This window comes from Dromaius novaehollandiae, chromosome 5, assembly GCF_036370855.1.
Source record: "Dromaius novaehollandiae isolate bDroNov1 chromosome 5, bDroNov1.hap1, whole genome shotgun sequence".
Taxonomy (NCBI): Eukaryota; Metazoa; Chordata; class Aves; order Casuariiformes; family Dromaiidae; genus Dromaius; species Dromaius novaehollandiae.
In genome coordinates this window covers 22374754-22383958 of record NC_088102.1, presented here as the reverse complement: position 1 = coordinate 22383958, position 9205 = coordinate 22374754, and positions in this window count along the sequence as shown.

The following is a 9205-nucleotide window of genomic DNA, read 5'->3' as shown; positions in this document are numbered from 1 at the left end:
ACTAAGATGCAGATCATTCCCCATATTAGTGCCATTATCACAAAAGAATGGTGTTATGTCGGAAATCCTACTGCAGACACCAAAGGCTGGGAGGGAAAGGGGCACATGTCTGGAGCAAGAAGACAGCCACCTTCCCCCGCCATACTCCCTATGATATGATATTTATTCCTTGCTGTTGCAGTGGTCCCCTCATGAATAGGAGAGTGTGGTAACCCCACCAGCCTACACCCTAGCCTGATGGGCAGTACTTTGATGGGCAGTGGTATGATTCAGGATAGTCTGTTCCAACCCCTTCCACAAGTAATTTCCTTCTATAAAGTCATCCAAACTAGAGCAGGGACTACTTGTCTCTCCTCTTTTCATCCTCAGCTAAGCAAACATCTTAATGTTTGAAAATAGTTTATTAATTGCTGTTACCCACACAGCTTAATAAACACACTGAGAGCATTTCCCTGAGGAGGCTGGGAATTAAAGCACACCTGGGCTTTCCTCAATCTCTTCAGCATTCTGACAACAGGAGAGATTAAAAAGTCAACATTTCTTAAGCAGCGGAATCCTGTTTGCCTTGTGTCTAATCAATGGATTCAATTCTAAATCCTCTAGTGCATCTTTTCCCCTCTCTGTTTCAGAAAGCCTCTTATACTGATTTGAAATTTAGTGTTCCTGTTTTGAATGCCTGCTATTTTTGACTTTTCGTTGTAGAAATGAGCATCCTCTTATTACTATATGCTATTGCAAATGAGATGCACATGTTCCTTTTGAGCTTTTAAGATAAACAGAAGGATCTTAACTAATCTGCTGATCAAAGCTTATAGAGGGAAAATATCTTGCAATTCAGACTTGCCTAAATTTTTGCTACTGGAAACATCCCATGTGGTACATCCAGCAAAGGGGGGGCATCGAATAGCAGGATTTGTAGAAAATTAACCAAGGTACAAATTAATTGATCAAGTAGTCGCTGAAAAACTAAAAATGCTGACAAGAAAATCTTCAGCTGAAGAGAATTTTTCAGAAACTGAAATGTGTGCTGGATCATGCACCTTTAATCAGCACAGAAGTGAGACTTGGAGGGTGAATACTGAGTAAGAGATGATAAATGCCATAAAGAACATATTATAATCACAAATGTTGCAAGTATTGAGATGATCCAGCAAACAGCCTGTAGTGGTGATTTCTACCATCCTTAGGATGGTAGAACTCTGCAGAGCCAGTCCACTCTGAAAGAGAGTGCTAACACAGAAAGAAATAGAGAAAAAGTATATGCATGCTCATATACATACATATATACATGCAACACACATGTACATAAGCTATATAGATACATCTGTGTATGAGCAAACAGATTAGTATATAGTGGAGGTAAAATCAATATCAACCTGCCATCTCCAACGTAACTTTGGCAGCACTCTTATTGAAGGTCAGTGCGCTATCCTTCAACTTCTTACTTTTTCCTGGGAATTTAAGGGAAATTTATATCCTTCTGTTAAAAAACTTCCTCCTGGAACCAAATTAAACTTCTTTTTCCTCCATCCTCTCTTATTCAGCACATAACATAGACTAGTGGAAGAAACTGCAAGACACAATGGACTTCTGTGTTAGCAGGACAGCAGTAATACCACATGCCATCTTGTCACATGTCTAAATAGTGCCATCACTCAACTGTCTTGCTGTATAGAAAAGATAAATGACTGAATAAAAAAACCTCTGGAAAGGTCTTACCTTGACAACACAGGAAGGATGTTAACGTGAAAACAGAACAGCACTATTGAACTGGCTGGTGTTTCAGTAATGCCAGCCTCTGCTCAAGGTATCAGTCCTCAAAACAAATTTGTGGAAAAGCCATGAAGTCCTTTTAGGTTAAACATTTCCTTATGACACAGAATTTTGAAGCTTTTGCTGCTAGGTGTGGTTGACCTGAATAGAATAGATAAAGGCAAGGGATGCAGTTTTATCTCCCATGTGCATTCATCTGCAGAGAAAAATTCTGTGTGCCATGGAAAGATATTCTGCATCCAGAATTCCCCTCATGCAAAAACTTCTAATGTGCTACAAAAAAAGAGCATTATTTCCCACTTGTCACCTTCTTTGCCTGAAGAAATGCATTGAAAAATGTGATTCAGTTGTGAAATTCAGACAGTTATGAAAAAATGTGTTAGATTCTCCTTTTCTGTTCTACGAAACACTCATTGGTCAATGGCTAAAGATCGTCTCACTGATTTACCAGTATCCTTCCTTTGAGCTCATCATCATGGAATGAGATTTGGGCCTTGCCTTCACCTCTTTTCCAAATATATTTTTAAGACTAAGATCTTCTGTGAACTATTGGGTTGATGTTGTTACTGCTGGTTTTAATGTTAGCTCCTTGTGTCACTGTGAGCTTGAATTTCTAAGAAAGGCTGAGAGAAAGAAAATTTCTCTACCCAGTAGATAGAAGAATGGTTAGCTGTTATTTTACTCGGTACTATAGACTGAAATTGAATTTAACAACATTTCATGGGTTTTCAGAAACTGAAAGATTCCTGTTAGAAATTTTCACGTGATCACATATCCTAGGATTCCTCCAAAACTTAAAAGATATCCAGTATATATCCACTATATCCAGTATATAACCAGTCAATGGTTGGAGGCTCTAAGTTTATATAGCTGTGTATTGATTTTTTTCCCACATGCTTCTATACAACATGAGCCTTTTTTTACTATTCCTGTTTCTTAGCTGACTCTTTCAGCCTCCAAATGTCAAGCCCTTGCCTTAGCAGTTTTCAAATAACCAAAAGAAACATACAGAAATCAAGCAGTTAAGAAAATGTTTGAACCTTTCTCACAACGCCTCAGTACACTCAGTACACAACTACTTTTCCATTGTCTAGCAGAGTTCAAAAGACTGAAAAAGAGATTTGGCCATTCATTTCTATGTAAAACATGCTGCAGAGTAAAACTGAAAGAGCAAAAAGAGGTTTCTCTTAAGCTTTTGAGAACCATCGGAGATAAATAGATACTGTAGCCTAAGCATGGCTAAAATGCATGGCTACTTAGTATTGAGATGCTTTTCAAAAGTATATCCATTCTTAGCTTAATTTTTTGCTACAGCTTCTGTTTTGCTAAGTCCTATACAAAAGGAAAGTAATTGACCACTCTTGGCCCCCAAAAGCCTCTCTAATTAGAGATCATAGACAAAGGTTTGCAGTAGAACAAAGGCACAAAAAATGAAGCAATTTGTCTAGAACACCACAGTCTGTTAATATCAGAGAAAGAAACAAACATATTTTATTTTAAATTTAGCAGGTGCTAGATGACAGCCTCTCTGATATATATATATATTGTGTACATATTCATTATTACCATTTGTGTGTCCAGACTGAGAATTATTTAAGGCCACATTTTTAAAGGTGACTAGAAATATAAATTTATATAAATGCAAAAAAGATGAGGTTGGTTTCTCAGAAGTAAAGCTTTGGCTCAGGAATTTTTGCTGGGCAGATACCTGCCACGACCTGCAAATTATGGGTTCAATATAGTCCTAACCCTAAGACCTGTTGTAAATAATGTCATCTTTAAACATTTGGCTGCTTTAAATGATACAAATTTGAACATAAATGCATAGACAATCAGGCAGAAGTCTAATATCATAGAAAGTATGCCATGAACACAAGTTTCACAGCTTTTATCAATATGTTGTCTTCCGTTTGCGGAGGAGAAATCCTGGAACATGTAAAATTAACAGAAGCAAAAGATAAAAACAAATACCTCCTTTCTCCTCCTCCCACAAGTTAACTTCTCCCCAAAAGGAATTCATCAGTCATATTATTATTTGTTATCTAAAAAGCAATGTACGTCTCTTCCAACCAGACAAAAAACAAGTATGTATATAGATAGAGAATATGAGTCAGATGAGGACAAGATATGTGAGTCGCGCTGGCCAGGTTGGTGATACTGAACACAAGGGAAATTGACTTTCAGCCTCACTGATTTCAGCTGACACCACAGAAATTTCTCTAACATTGGAGAAAATTTATAGTGGATTTAAGCAAGGGTTTATTTTTGGTTCTTTTTTTTTTTTTTTTACTACAGTATTTAAAAAAACACATGAATCATTAACGTGACCAAATGTTTCTGAAGGAAGGTCTTATGTCACAGTAATTATTTTAAGTTCTATCATATGTGAACCTGAAAAGGAAAAGGAGACACCACCCCAATACTTCAGCCACTTCCCCGCAGAGCCACAAAATACCCCAAACAAACTAGTGAAAATGGACAAGTGAGACACAAACAAACAAAAAAAGTGAATCAGACTCTTACATACATTCCTCTTTTTGCAGAAAGGAAATTGTAGCTACTCTGTGGCTGCACAGAAGACGTAACATTCGCTGAAATAAATAAAAATAAGAATTCCTAAATCATCACTGTTGCTAGTCCAACTCCTCCAGACCCCTCCTTCCTCAAACAGATCAGACAGGGTTTAGTTATGAAGGAATCTGAGAGAGAAGATCCAGAAACCAGTGGTGTTGAACGACCCCGTGACATTATTTGTACTTAGCAGAGGTCTTCCTGGGCTCTCTTATCAACATTGGCCTGCCAGACGCTCCTTTGTTCACATTGCTCTATGGATTATGTTTTATAAATTATGACAGGCCGCCAATAGAAAATCAGTCAGCCAGGAAGGGCATCACCTCTTCTGGCTGCAACATTCAAATTACTTTGGCAGCTTCATTATCATTTCAATCTAATCCCACCTAAGAAAGAAAACTTTGGTTTTGCATTTTCCTTGTCTCTGTCTTGGCAATATTTCAAATTTATGCTTGACATGCTAATTGAAATAAGTTAGTAAGGCCTTCAGATGATCACATGGAGGATATTAGCCATCAAAAACTAACATCATATGCCTCACTCTGTGGTTTAATGTCATTACTGCTACTACTACTATTATTGTTATTATTATTTTAAGACAGCAACGGAAGAAAAGTGCAGATCTATACGTATTAGTCGGATGAATACCTGGAGAGAGGCAGAGGCATATAGTTCAAACTCTGGCTTTATTTCTTCTTTACTAGAAGCAGTCTGGAAAAAAAAATCAGGGGAGGGAGAAAAACAACAAAAGCCAGATGAAACAAGTTAGAGCTGACAATGGCTCACAGTTTGCAAGTTTTAACCTTTTTTTTGTTATTATTTCTGCCCTCTTTCCTGACAGGGTGAAATGATTAGAGCTGGGAGGAATTTAAATATCCAAACTACCATGTGTTTGACTCCCAGTTGAGGAGCTGATAACAAAGTTCTTCAAAGCAGCTGCAAATGATGGAGAAGGGGGAGGTGGAAGAGGCTGGGAGAAAACCTAAACCTGGGAAAAGCTCAGTCTTGAACCTTATCAGCATATGCCAGGTCTCAAGGCTAAGGCATTAGGGGGAGGGATGCTATTATTACATGCAAGAAATTATCTCAGGCAACGTGAGTAACTGCTGTTTTTATCTTTTATGGCTAAGCTTTCTGGGCCATGTTTAATATCCTTTAACTGCTCATCTGTTATTACTATGACTTTTTTTTTTCATCTCCAAAGAGAGTTTAAAGACTCATTAGTAAACTTCTTGGTCTTCTCTTCACACAATGACAGACACTGGTTTGTTGTGCTTCCTACTAATAAAAATGTAAAGCTTCAGTGAAATTCTGTTGATGCAGTACAGCACATTAACTGTTCTCTGAAAAAATGTTTAAACTTGCCCACCATTTTGTAGGATTAGTTTTGACCTTGCTCACTGGAGAACCACAAGATGGCAACTGAGAAGAGAGTATCTAAATCTGATCTTTCTGGTGTTCTTAATTTGGGTTGACACAGCTCTACTGGAACAAGAATAAAACCACTGCTAGGCCTTTGGAAAGCATACAATATAAACAGAATTATAAAGAAAAACATCATCAACTCGTATGAAACTGTATGATAGCCAATGATGGCTTAGACAACAGTTAAAGATAATCTCATCTATTTCAGAAATACCAAAAATGCATCATCTCTCATGACACATCCATTCCCAGCCAAAAATTTTAGTAGAATAGCATAAAAAATAAGTAAAGTGCCACTTATCTAAGGAGCTTTGCTTCTTTTCTCTCTAAAGAATATCTCCAAGCAGAAGGAAATTTCATAGATATTTTTACAGTTGTGATTATTGGGCTACTTTGAGTCTGTTTACATTATGCCTATCATTGGAAACATCTGAAATCCGATCTTTGGTAGCTAATCTGCAGGAGGTGCATAAATCACATAGCATTACTTTTCATGTCTGATTAAATAATGGTGTATAAACTTCCAAAGGGACTATTTGTACATTTGAATTCAAAGTTGTCTTCATTAATATGCATACATGAAATACTGGAATCCATTTTCTTCATCATTAAAATAACATCAACCTGGTCTCACAAAAGTCTATGTTAACAAATTGGAAAAGGTTAGGAAGCATAACAGCAGTAAATTCCATTTTGAAGTATGTACATACAATTTTTTTGGAAAATATCATACTTCTAATGTGTTTACTAGAACACATATACAGGAAAGGCTTGAAACATGACTGAAATTGGAGAAAAACACAAAATACAACTCACTTGACAGAACAGTACATGCAGAATAGTTAAAAAAAATCAATCCACAAAATTAAAAATATCTTCCAAATTGTTTCCAAAATATTTTTAAATAAAGATTGTACTTGAAGATGTCACTCTTCTGTAAGTGTCTTATTGATGCCAGTGCACCTACTAGAAAAGATTAGATTCCCAAAGTGACCCACCTGCCTTTTTCGGCAAATAATTTCATATTTAGATAAAAATAATAAACCCCCACACACAACTGTCACATAACCTTATGAAATTCCTTTGTAAGAGACTATGTTTTTAATAATTACCATGCTGAAAATGATCTATGTCTTGATAAGCTAAGTTATTTAGTACCAGACTTAGAAGATATTTGGGAAAAGACTTTTGCAATAAAGATACATTTAGGTTTACTGGGATGATTCCTTCTAACTAGGCACTTCCAGGCAGCTCAGCTCTGAAGACATTTATGATGGGCATTCTTTGATCCAGCCAAAAATCCCAGGCAGAAAGAAGTTTCTTATAACAAGCAGTCGAGTTGGTAGAACCAACCAGATATAAGAATGACTGAAACTTAAAACTGTCATGTTTTGTTGAATATATCTCCCACCTGCCAGGGCTATGAGCTGATCCCCTGATTACTAACCATCATGAGGCACCATTCGCTCAGTTCCTCTTAAAAAAGACACTGTATTTTGTACACAGTATTCACTGAACAAGAGGGAGGTAGAAAGAAAGGCTTGATAATCTGGGAGTTAGATCAGTCAGTGGAGTCCTCTTTTCCCACTCCTGCTTCACCTCCAAAAGTCTGGCTTAAAACTGTTGAGTAGCAACCCCAGCTAATGCTGGTAATTGATCCAGGGTGCAACAAGTTACAGTTCTGACAAGCAAAGTTGATCTAATTTCCTCTCAGCTTTGCAATTTCCTCCCTTTCCCTATCCCATTTTCTCCTGGTTGTCACACTGACAAGGCAATTCCATGGGATGTTAAAATCTGGAAATGCAATTGACTCAAATGGTTTCAATGTGAAAATAATGCTGCCTTTCAGTGCCACAGGATCTGCAAGGAAGTCTTCTCCTTCCCTGCAATCCTCTTCCCTAACTGTTCAACACCAGTTATCTCATTTTCAAAACTTTTTTCTTCCAATGAGAGGGTAGGAGTTAACTCAATTCTATCACATTTTTTTGCATCATTACTATAGTATTCTCATACAAAAACATTGTGAAACTGTAGGGCCTTGACCACAGAAGCATTTAGCAATATATATTCACATGTGGCAACAACTGCTATATATTCAGCTGGCAATTCCATGCAATTCATTGGGTGATGATTTGAATCTGCCCTGCATGCACACTGAATTCATTGTTCTCAGGAAGAAATTACACCCTAAGAAAGTTCATTTTAGAGGAATTGCATGTGGCATACAGCAATACCGCCAACCCTTTGGGAATACCCCTACTGCTTCAGTGTACACACATTTGCTTTACACAAGGTCACTGTGAGATACCTCCTTATTCTTCCATAATTGTAAAATTTATAGAGCAGAACAGTGATTTAGTTCATGATCACACAGAAAAGGGGGCTGTGATGATCAATAAGATAGATTAGTTAGAATCGGTTGCTCAAATCGTGGTAGGTTCCTGAGCCAACAATTAAAACCTGTCTCCTGAGGACTTCACTCCAGTTACTGCTTTCCCTTTCATTCAGAGACCAGTTGGCCCAATGAACATTTTCTTCTCCTCTTATCATCTGTATAAGTCAGACCATAAAATCCATACCACAGTCACCATCCCTGTGCTCCATGGTCCTGCCCCACAAGCTGGTTATCAGTTTTGTCGCCTATCCCTCATATGCCCTCTGATGGTTTTACAGCGATGAGAAAAGCCCTGACTGAGAATGGTTCATTCTCTCCAGGAATGGAGAAACAGACACATTAAGCTAGCAGTTCTACCCAAGAGTGACCATTTGTTTTTGGTAATAGGCTATAGTGTTTTTGGTTTAAAACCCAGTAAAACTGCAGTGGGACTGCGACTCTTACATGAGACACTAAAAAACCCAAGGATTACACAATGTATAAATACATGTGATCAGTAATACAGAACCTAGCTGCATAACATCACTGGGAAACTGATTTATGTACTGATGAAATAGGTAATAAAATAAAATTCAAACCAATTCCAATTAGTCTAATTTCCGTGTTAAATTTTTGGAAACATTTTTTGCTTTATATATCACAGCTATATAATCCTCCCCAAACAGCCAGTACCAGCCTGACATTTAATTTACTCCTCAGATATTTTAAATATGAACTCTCTTTAAAATTAAAATTATAGGCCTGGCAGCCTATGGGAGCTGGCCAGCTCCATATAACCAAAGTGCCATGGGACTAGAAGTGATTAGTTATTAAATTAATAAACCTTGCTAAAATGAGAACTGTATAGAAAATTGTGTTAATCTGTACACAGATAACACTGTTACACTGAATAACTGTCAACAAAAGCAGAAAACTCCAGCAATGACATGTTCACCCTTTGCTAATTTATATATGTAAATTTCCCTAGGTAACGTTCTCTTCAGCTACAAAATTTTCTATAATAAAAGCATGTCAAGAAGGTCTTATATCCATAAAGGAATG